Source organism: Aulonocara sp. 'chitande type north' Nkhata Bay, linkage group LG22 (genome assembly GCF_057382095.1).
Source record: "Aulonocara sp. 'chitande type north' Nkhata Bay isolate Kocher_YH1m ecotype deep benthic linkage group LG22, A_spYH_male_GT1.1, whole genome shotgun sequence".
In the NCBI taxonomy this organism is placed as follows: Eukaryota; Metazoa; Chordata; class Actinopteri; order Cichliformes; family Cichlidae; genus Aulonocara; species Aulonocara sp. 'chitande type north' Nkhata Bay.
This window is the reverse complement of record NC_141364.1, coordinates 2,749,030-2,759,621: the sequence shown is the minus strand read 5'-3', so window position 1 is coordinate 2,759,621 and position 10,592 is coordinate 2,749,030. Positions and strand designations below refer to the sequence as shown.

Here is a 10,592-nt window from a genome sequence, read left to right as displayed (position 1 = left end):
GGGACAGAGGTGGGTGTGGAGGTATACGGGGTCACAGCTGCCCTCGTCCTGGGTGCGGGCACAGGTGTGGGTGTCGGCTGACTGACAGGAGTGGAAATGATGACTGGGTGAGTGATACTGACAGGTGTATCTGGCTTTATTCTGGGGCCCGTTCTTCGTACGTCGCTTACTACATCCAAGATCAAATCATCGCGCTAACCGTGAGCTCGCTAATCCGGTTCCCCGAACACACCTGCTGTTGACGATTACTACAGCTGGACGCAGGAATGTGACATCACTGGGTGTCGTAAAAGGGGCTACGCATCGATAGTAGAAACATTGATCGGCAACCCGCTGATTGGTCGGCGAAAATGTCCAAGGGGCGTGCTCGGTATTTTCCGGCAGCAGAGCAAGAACTCATGAGTGAGGGATTTCAGGAGTTTCAGAGTTTAATTAAAACGCAAGAGAACACTGCAAAGGCTGCAAAAGCAAGGAGCGAGGGCTGGCAGAAAGTTGCTGACAAATCAAACTCGTAAGTAATTTAATAATAACAATAATAATGGAGTGGATTTATATAGCGCTTTCCAAGGCACCCAAAGCGCTTTACAATACCACTATTCATTCACTCCCACATTCACACACTGGTGGAGGCAGCTACGGTTGTAGCCAGGCTGCCATATCGCGCCATCGGCCCCTCTGGCCAACACCAGTAGGCGGTAGGGTAGATCTATCATATGACACTATATTGTCCAATATCATATGGCATTATATTATATTATAATATGTTATATTATATCCCCTTTCACATTAGATCCACAACAGGACCCACAAGAACATGGGAACAAGTAAAAGTGGAATACAGGAGTATTCTACAGAATGGTAATATTTATCTCTTAGATTGCTTTGCGTCTCTTGGCAAGGTAATACTGGCCTGTAATACTCTGTTAGTTTGTTCATAACAGCAACCAAGAAAAGGGCAGAGGAAAAAAAGACAGGTGGTGGTCCTGCACCCCCTCGTCAACAAGTTGGTTAAGTGAATAATACCCTCACGGGAATATCGATATCTCTCTATGAGCACACTGTCGCGCTGAGCTAAAGGATCCTGTCTGTCCCGCAATATACGCTGAATTCTGAGGACTCTCCTTATCAATCTTGCACCTTCCACAATGGGTTGGTCGCGTATACGGACAGGACATGGCTGCGACAGGCTTCCCAAATCCACCTTCGCTTTTATAGCCGTGGTCTCTCATCTTGATTACACGAAGTAATTTACTATTACTACTCTGAAATATGACTTACATCTGTAATAATCACATACATGTAATAGAATGTTAATAGTACATTTCCCTTTTTTAGGAAATGACCTGTATGTATCTGTGTGACATCAATAAAAGGATCAAGTGCTGCATTGTCTTTAGTTACATTGATGTTATTTATTTATGGTGAAACAGTGGAAAAATATCGCTGTTGCTTTCGTATAAATGAAGCGGACATACCTGCGTGGCCGCGATCTAATCCTGTTTACATAAAGTAAACCTGCTCCCGAGCAGGTTTACGCTTACGGCTCTGTTGCTATGACAGCAAGTCCCGGATGAGCTTCGGGGAACCGACTGATCCAGGATCACGCGAAATCGTCAACAATCTAATCCGGCTAACCTACTTAGCGAGGTACGAAGAACGGGCCCCTGGTCCTTCTGCCACCACTATTTACAGTCTTTGACTGAACAGTCTTTGGGGGAGCAGAGCAGAAAAAATCTTCCCAGTCCACATCATCCTCTAGGAGGGAAACATCCCATGAATCAGAAAAGGGTCTATTGTGTGTTTTAAGTGGATAATCAGACGGTGAGTGCGAAAAACAGTCACTGGAGCTCACCATCGGGAGATGCTGGAAATAGTCCTTGTTATGGCGACGTGTGCGCCGCTTTCTCCGGGAAGAGGCAGTGGGCGGGGTACACAGCCGAGCCTCTGGCACGGGAGCCTCCATTGAGCCGAGGTGGGAGGCGGAGCCACCGTGCCATGGCGAGGTTGAAGGTCCGGTGAGTAAAATGGCTGGCGGGCGAGCGAGGAGCGTAGCAGCGGAAGAGCGAGCGGCCGAAGCCTGGCCTGTGACGCCCACTCTCCGCGGCGAATGCTCCGATGCAGGTGAGGCAGCAGGTGGAGGACCGCGGCGTCTCCGAGGCCCGCCCAGAGCCAGGCGAGTCCCCTCAAAGACGTGCTCCCTCTCTGAGAAGAGCCGCTGTTTCCACCTGAGCTTCTCCGCCCAAATGGAGAGCGCTGCGTCCTGCCGCTCGAAAAGGTCCGAGTCCGCTGGGTCCACAACGCGTGGTCGGGTCATTCTGTCAGCGGTAGTGTCGTGGATGAGAGAAGGAGGACCCAAACGCTGGACTCACAGGCAGGTAGGTGAAGGTGGATGTTTATTGCCGAAGGAGCGAGCAAACAGTACAGAGGGAGGAAATGGCTGGCTGACTGACCATACAGACGACATCAGACTTACATCATCAATGACCCGACACTGAATGGGTAGAACAGAGGGCTTAAATACACAGGCTGGTGATAATGATGATAATGAGGGACCGGTGAGTACACAGCTGAACATAATGAACTAATGATAATGGGAAGAGGACTGAACATAATACACACAGACCAAGGCTAACACAATAAAACAGGAAGTGGAACAGGCAGTAGATAAACAGTGAGTGTGAACTGAAAACACTGGGTCACCGACCCAGGAACCCTGACAGGAACAACCATGAACTGTGGAAACTTTAAAGCTGATTTATAACAGAGTGGTGCTGGGTGTGTGTTACTCTGTGTTTGTGCTTCAGTTACACTCAGTTAGCTTTCTGCTAGCTGTTGCCATCAGTTTGCTTCTCTCCTCTCTACACTCACTCATACTGCATTTTGATGCAGCTGAACTCACAATGAATCTGCATCTTTCTGTTCCTGTTGTCAGACCACAGAACAACTATGACCTACTGATTTAAACGTGCTGCATTAACTACAGGGGGAAGCTGCTAACACACTGCAGCTGCATACCAAGCTGCTGCTCTGCACCTCTGAAAGACGCATTTTTGGAAGCACAACATTGTCGGACAAACTCGACATTCACATATGTTTAAAACAATGACTGTGTGGACAATCTGGCTGTATTTACAGTCATGTTATCACTTGGAGAGGAAGCAGAAAGAGCTGTGCTGCTCCTATTGGCTGCTTCTCTCTGCCACTCACAGACCTCTTCCTGAAAGCAGAGCAGCAGCTGAACCAGTTTGACTTGAAGCCACAGACACTGAAACAGTCAGACGGTTAGAAACGGAGCTCCTAACTGGGAGTAAACAGGCCCAGTGCAACAAATGATCTGTGTGCCAGTTTGGACTGAAACTGGAAACATATTCTGGGGACATGTGACACGAACACTAATATGTCTTAAAGTGGTCGGATATCAGAGCTTTAAAAGACACTGAACAACACTTTCATCATCAACATTTTCTTTGGTTTGGTCACTTTGATGATTTCCTGCTTACCAGCTTCTTGTAGGCCAACGTCAGGGTGCTGCTCTCCATCATCTAACACCTCCACCTCACTCTGCTCTCTCACTCCTCCATCCTCTTGGGACCCTCTGCTGTATTTCACCCTGAAATCTTCAACACTTTGAATTTCTGTAGACATTTTGAGCTGAAAGATCTTTGAGCAGCTTCACTGTCTGTCTGTGTCTTTAAGTCCGACAGCTTTGAAGAGAAAACAAAGAGGAAGTAAAACAGGACGAGTCACAGTTCTTCTGACACGTCATGATACGTGTAAGAGTCAGTTATGAAGCACTGCAAACAACATCCTGCAAGACCTCCAGTTCCATTATATAAATTAAAAATGCTGAAATTCCATTAATACAGTAATTAAATCATTAAAAATGATAAATGACAGAAACTTGCAGTAGCTTAAATACATTTGTGGATTTCAGTGGGATCGGGAAACCATTTAGTGCTCATTAAAATACCTCCAACAACTTGTTTTTAATATTTGCTGCTTATCATATCACAAACATACAGGTTTAACTCAGCAGCTGCAGTATGTTTGTAATAACACGGCTTTGTTAGACGCTGCCTTCTACAAACTGTAAGTACATCGAAGCAGCAGAGAGAAGAAGTGTTTGTGACACAGGAAATATGTCAGAGTGAACTATTTATTTTTACCAGCACAGAAACTAACAGGGCAGCGTGGTGCTGCAGTGGTGAGCACCATCACTTCTCAGAAAGAGAGTTCCTGTTTTTGTTATGTGACGGCTGTGTGCAGGCAAGAAAAGGACCCAAGGTGCAGACTCCAGAGACAAACGTAAACTGAAACAGCTTTGATGCTGAACTCAAACAGAACAAACGTAAGAATCCAAATAACTTACACAGGCAGACAAAACACACAGCAAAATAAACGGTAGATCACGACAATGACAAACTGCAACACAGAGCTTAAATACATCGAGGGAGCAATCAGGGAATGGACAACAGGAGGGAGACACAGCTGGGGCAAATCAGAACTGACGAGACGAGACAACACTGAGATAAGACAGAGACCTTCAAAGTAAAACAGGAAACACATAACACAGACTCAACAAAGACACAGACTCACAGGCAGGCACTACAGAGGGAACAGAGACGTGGGACCAGGGCAGACAGAGAAACTGAGTTGACACGGGGATATAGCAGACAGGGGAGACAGCAACTAAGGATTACACAGAGACAAACCATAAGACATGACTGTAACAAAAACCCAAAGACTAGAAGTTATAAATAATATACTAAACTCAAAAAACCCTGGGTCAACGACCCAGGCATCCTAACACTTTTGGGTGGAGGCTCATGGTCCTGGTCTGTGAGCCAGCGTTTGTGTTTGACGTCTGATTCTGGTTCATTTCATGTTCTGAGGTGAAGTTTTGGTCATGATTGTTGTGTCTCTGTTTGTGTCCCAGGTCTTAGTTTGTTATCTAGCCTCAGGTTTTCTGTTATCATCCCCCCTCTGTGTCCCCGCCCTCTTCCTGTGTTAGTATCTCTCTGTGAAGTCAGTCTTGTCTCCATGCTGATTGGCCTGTTCCCCAGTCGTGTCTCTCTGTTTCTCTCCCTCCCTCTGTTCCCTGTGTTCAGTCAGTCTGTGTCTCAGTGTGTGTTTCTGCTGTTTCCTGTTTTACTCTGACAGTCTCTCGTCCTGTGTGCATCTTGTTTAGTTTTGCTTCCTGGTCTCGTTAGTTTGATTATGTTCAGCTTTGTTCCCACCTGTGATCTGTTCCCTTGTGTTTCTTCTCACAGCCTCCTTCATTCCCTCCAGCTGTGTGTTCGTCTGTTTAGTATTTCTTGGTCTAGTTATGGTGTTTTTGTAATCAGTAATAATTGTCTTTAAGTTTGGTTTCTGTCTCCGACTCCCACATTTTATCTGCTATCCTGCCTTGCCTCACACAGCGGTACATGACAGGAGATCTCGAGCACTAAAATAAAGCAGCAGACTCCGACCTACAAGTGGCAGCAAGTAGCCGTTTCCTTTCTTGAGGAAAAGCTGAAGTGGAAGCGTTGGCTCACCCCTGGTAGGAGCACATTTTCAGTGGTACTCACCGGGCTCTAAGGGGTCCTCAAAGACGTCGTGTTCGTCCACCTGCTGCCCCGCCTGCACCTGATGCTCTGCAGCTGAAAGTGGGCATCATCCACCCATCTCTGGTTGCTCACGGTTGTTGATCAGCCTCTCCGCTGCCCGCTCATTGGCCTGCCTCCTCATAAGCTCTTCCACCTCGATCCTCAAAGAGTTTCCTTTCTGGGGCCATCAGAGGCTCAATTATCCGGTTTCCCTTTTTCCTTCACCAAGAAGAAAAAAGTGCAGATTTCCTTCTCACGTGGAGCAACAACCTATCACCAGCTGCCGACTCCACCTGGATGATGCCGTTTTGCTCGCCGGAGATTTTACGGGCCGGCTCATCACAGGCTCTTCAGCTGGAATGATGTTGCATCAGCAGCTCCAAACTCTCCTGTTTCCTCAGGCCGGAGGAGACGACGCTCCTACTATCCTCCCTCTGTGAGTAAAACTGACGATTAGACTCTGCTCTTTGTTCCCACCTGTGGTCTGTTCCCTTATTGTTTGTATTCATTGTCTGCATTCCCTTGTGTTGCTTGTTGTTGGGTCTGAACATACGACCCTGCTGGATTCAGACCACGAGAGACTGCAAACACAACACAAGAGCCACTGGTACGGTTTGCTTGCAAGGGGAGATTGCCTCCCAGAACTGACACAAGCTCCCTGTAGCCAACTCCAAACTCCCCTCGCAGCCTTTTATTCAGAGAACACACACTGTGAATGTGTTTGTATGTGTGTGTGTGTCTGTATACGTGACTTCCTGCTACACAACATCTGTTTACAACCGTTTAACAACATCCCTATTCATAAAAGGGTCAGCTCCCCCCACCCTGTATATGGCTTAACCCCCTTAATGCTCCCCCATATACCTGGAATGTGCCTGCAGTTGAACACTATAGCTGTAGCCTCCCCCACCATCCTACATGCAGGGAGGAGAACAGAAACAAGAATATCTTCAATCATGCAGTTTAAACAAGGTTCACAATTTGAAGCACAACAATGACAATTTTTAACAAAGTCACTCCAACACTTGTCATGATCTCCCTCATCCCTCCGGCTGTGTGTTCCAGTTAGTGTTTCCTGGTTTACTTGTGGTGCTTTTGTAATCAAGAACACCATAACTAGCGCAGCAGCCAGACCCTGAACTTCAGCAGGTAACTGATGAGCAGTCAGGCTGCAGCCTCCGTCTCCACCTGTTCATGCTTCTATGATAGAATCACTGGGTAGACCCAGAACAAGCTGGAGAAATTAGATCTCTTGGCTGGCCTGGGAACGCCTTGATGTTCCCTTGGATAAGCTGGAGGAGGTGTAACTTCCGAGTATCCTGAGTCCTCTGAGTTATCCAGCCAAGCCCCAGCAGGGCTCCTGTCTGCCTCCAAGTCTCCAGAGAAACTCTGCCTTTGCAGCCAATCTTCAAAGCAGCCCCTCCACTGTTAGCAACACGTCCGACCTCCAGAGACGTTCTTTCATCTCCTCCGTTTTCATACTGTCCACATGTTCTGAGCCTCTTCTCCTCTCTGCTTCCGGGCCAACCCCACCATTGTTTTTGTTCTTTTACGTTTCTGCTCTCTGGTTTTCATTTTAGTTCTGGGTAAAAATCTTCTTACCGACTGCTGTTACCGTCAAATCTGAGCTTCTCTTGGTCGACTCTAAATCAACATTATCCAGAACCAACAGTTTGACTATAACGATCAATAACTCGCCGGTCTCTGTTTCTTCCTCTGTGAAAAGTTTGGGTATCATCCTCGACAGTACTCTATCGTTCAGTTCACACATTAATGATGTTACTCAGTCTGCATATTTTCAATTGTGCAACATTAATCGTCTCCGTCCTTTTCTCACTCCACATGCCGCTGCCGTTCTTGTTCACAGTGTTGTTACTGCTCGGATCGATTACTGTGATTCATTTCTTTGTGGTCTTACTCAAAAATCCATTAATGAGCTTTAATGTGTCCAGAACTCTGCTGCTCGTATCATCACCAGGACCCCTTCTATAGATCTCATCACTCACAGTTAGATATCACATCAATGTCAAAATACTTTTGTACACATTTAAGGCTGTTCATCATCTATCTCTGATGATGATCCCGTCTCGGTGTCTTAGATCTCCTTCTTCTCTTTCTCTCTCTAGCCCCGCCCCCTGTCTTGCCACCGTGGCTTTCAGCTGCTCTGCTCCTCGACTCTGGAGTTCACGACCTCCTGATTTAAGAAATATCTCTTCCTTCTCTCTCTTTAAGTCTAGACAAAAACTCACTGGTTCAAAATAGCTTATCCCACATAACCTCTCCACTCTGCTATGTTAAATTAGTTTTATGCCTTATGACTTTATGATTGTGTAAACTGCCTGCTTTTCTGTTGCTTTTATTATTCTGCTGTGTACAGTGTCCTTGAGTGTTCTTCAAATAAAATGTGGTAAAATGAAAGTGATGATGGTGGTACTCTAATGTTTCCATTACTGCCCCCATCAGGCCAAACTTTGCTATGATTATAATTATTTAAAGTTGTAGTTATTCTGGGACCACTAACTTTTGTACATTTACATATTTTACACTATTTAACCGTTTTTGTTTTTAAAGAGAAGCAGAACGATGTGCAGCCAGAGTTTATTTCAATGTTTAAATGAACACACTGAAGTTACAGGTTGCAGACATGGTACAGAGAGGGTGGAGCTGCCTGTAGCTGTCTGTGGTGCTGAAGCTTTCAAACATTTCATACCAACACTGACTACAACTGTGACCACAGGGGGGCAGCATAGAGCCAGAGAGTGTTAGTGTAGCTGTTCAGCCCTATAGTAAGAAACAAGAAGACTGATGAAGGAAAACACACAGGTTTGTATGAAGTCACACTAACTAACCAGCAGTAACCCACCTTTGATCAAACTGCTTTTATACAAATGATGTGAGGATGTAAAAGGAGCGTTTTGATTATTTATGAATGTATTGATTTAATATGACAATAATGGGGGTGGGGCCACCAGACCTGTCAACACTGGCTGAGTAACAAAAATATGAACACCAGACGAGAGTTAAACATTTTCATCATTTTCTTCCTGTGACTGAAAATCTCTTTGATTATCTCTGATATCGTCTGTACTGTCGTAGATGTGCATGTCCTCTTACACTCTGATGCCTCTTCCTTCACCTTTCTGCTCAGATAGCTGAGTCACAGCTGTGCTTTACTAACAGTTACTGCTCTGTGTTCACTGTGCTTGCACACTGATGCTGTCACAGTCCTGGGTCTATGACCCAGTTTTTGGGTTTTTCTTTTGGATAATTATTTTCTAGTTCCTGATTTTATTTTTTTTGTCTCCTCAGTCTGTCATGTCCTCATGTCTGTTTATCCACAGTTAAAGTGTCAAGTTCACATATTGCCATCTGAGTCTCAGTGTGTTTTTGTTACTTCCTGTTTTACTTTGATAATCTCCCATTTTGTGTGCGTTATATTGGTGTTCATGTCTCATCAGTCAGATTCTGTTCAGCTGTGTTCCCCAGGTGTGTCCACTCTGCACTAATCTCCTCCTGAGTAAATATTGTCTGTCTCCCTCTGGTCTCTGTCATGTTGTCCCATCAAGCTGTGTTCCTGTGAATTTCATGGGTTCTGTGTCCTCCCAGTTGTTTCCCAGTTTCTTAGTTTCTAGTTTAATGTGTTGCCTGAGGTTTTGTTAGTGGTGCCAAGATGAAGCTTCATGAAGCACTGAAGCTTTCCATCCAACTGGCCACTTATGAGCCGACGCTTCATGACGTGTCACTTGCTCTACTGTGCCATCAAGTGGACAATAAATGTAAAACAGGCAAAGACATTATAATGACATAACTTTGGTGTGAAGCTTTGAATAGAACGAATAGAATAGAATAGAATAAATAGAATAGAAAGAATAGAATTAGTGAATAATGTTTGTGATGGCAGTACATAAATTCCAAATATAATCTTAATCTGTCTTTATGATCTTTATGATACAACATGTAATTTATTTTTATATCATAATAACCTTTTATTTTTATTTAATAAAATCTTTTCCACTGTGTTGTGCTTCAGTCAGTTTCTCTTTTTTTGAGATGATTTCACCTGATTTAGAAAAAACCCTTTCACAGCTCACAGATGAAGCAGGTGTAGCCGAAGAAGCAACAGCAAGTTTATACAAGTTGGGATGAACATTTTCAGTCCTGCCCAGTACTCGTGGGGATTCTTCAGTCTTCCACTGTTTGGTTCACTCAGGTATGTTTGGACCTGCACTGTTGTGTCTGTAATAAAATTTTGAGTCCTCGTCTGCAGGACTGTGGTGTCCAAACTAGGCCTGAAAAACCAAAACCCCTGCACCACTTTTATATTTCATGATTACAATTAAAACAAAACACAACATGCAGAGAAACAGAATCAACTTTCTGGGTTTGTCCAAAGTTTATTTAACAAATTATACAGCATGTATTAATGTTATATTTTTATTTATTCATACATGATTTGAGTTTATGAACTCTACTACTCCCATAGTTATTTCTTCAGTGTTGTTTTTGGACAGAGACCATTGAAACAGTACAGAAAGTGGGGAGAGAGGGGCTGAGCTGCAGCACAGAGCCTGGGCTGAACACAAACCTGAGACTCTGCAGTACTTTTTACTGCTGCTAGTGTTTCTGTCCTGACAGATGTGATGATATCATCTGTGCTCTGTGATGTGCTGGTGCATGAAAATGTTTGCAGACTTTAGATTGGTCACTGAAAATATAAGACGTGCTGTGGTCGTTATTCTAAATGTGTTCAGAAATGTGGGAAACGATTGAAATACCCTGAAATATCTAAAGATTCAAAGTTCTAACATGGAAGTATTTGGGACAGCAGCTTCATCTAAAATGCAGCGTGGTCTTTCAGTCTGATCCCCCCATGTTTGTATGTCAATTTTTTCTGTTATTTGAGACGTCTGTTGATAAACTGATGGGGAGACTGTGCAAGTAAAGCCTTGTTTTGAGTACATTTTCCTCACCAGTTTCCACTTTAGGCGCTGAAAACACATATTA

At 44.6% G+C, this 10,592-nt stretch overlaps 1 long non-coding RNA gene across 1 annotated transcript; it reads left to right on the top strand.

Moving 5' to 3' along the window:
- Positions 1-1,774: 1,774 nt before the first annotated feature.
- On the top strand, positions 1,775-7,990 carry LOC147303183 (uncharacterized). The gene is made up of 3 exons (XR_015126882.1): positions 1,775-2,375; positions 5,421-6,024; positions 7,715-7,990. It is a non-coding gene; the product is annotated as an uncharacterized LOC147303183 (long non-coding RNA).
- The last annotated feature ends 2,602 nt before the right edge of the window (positions 7,991-10,592 follow it).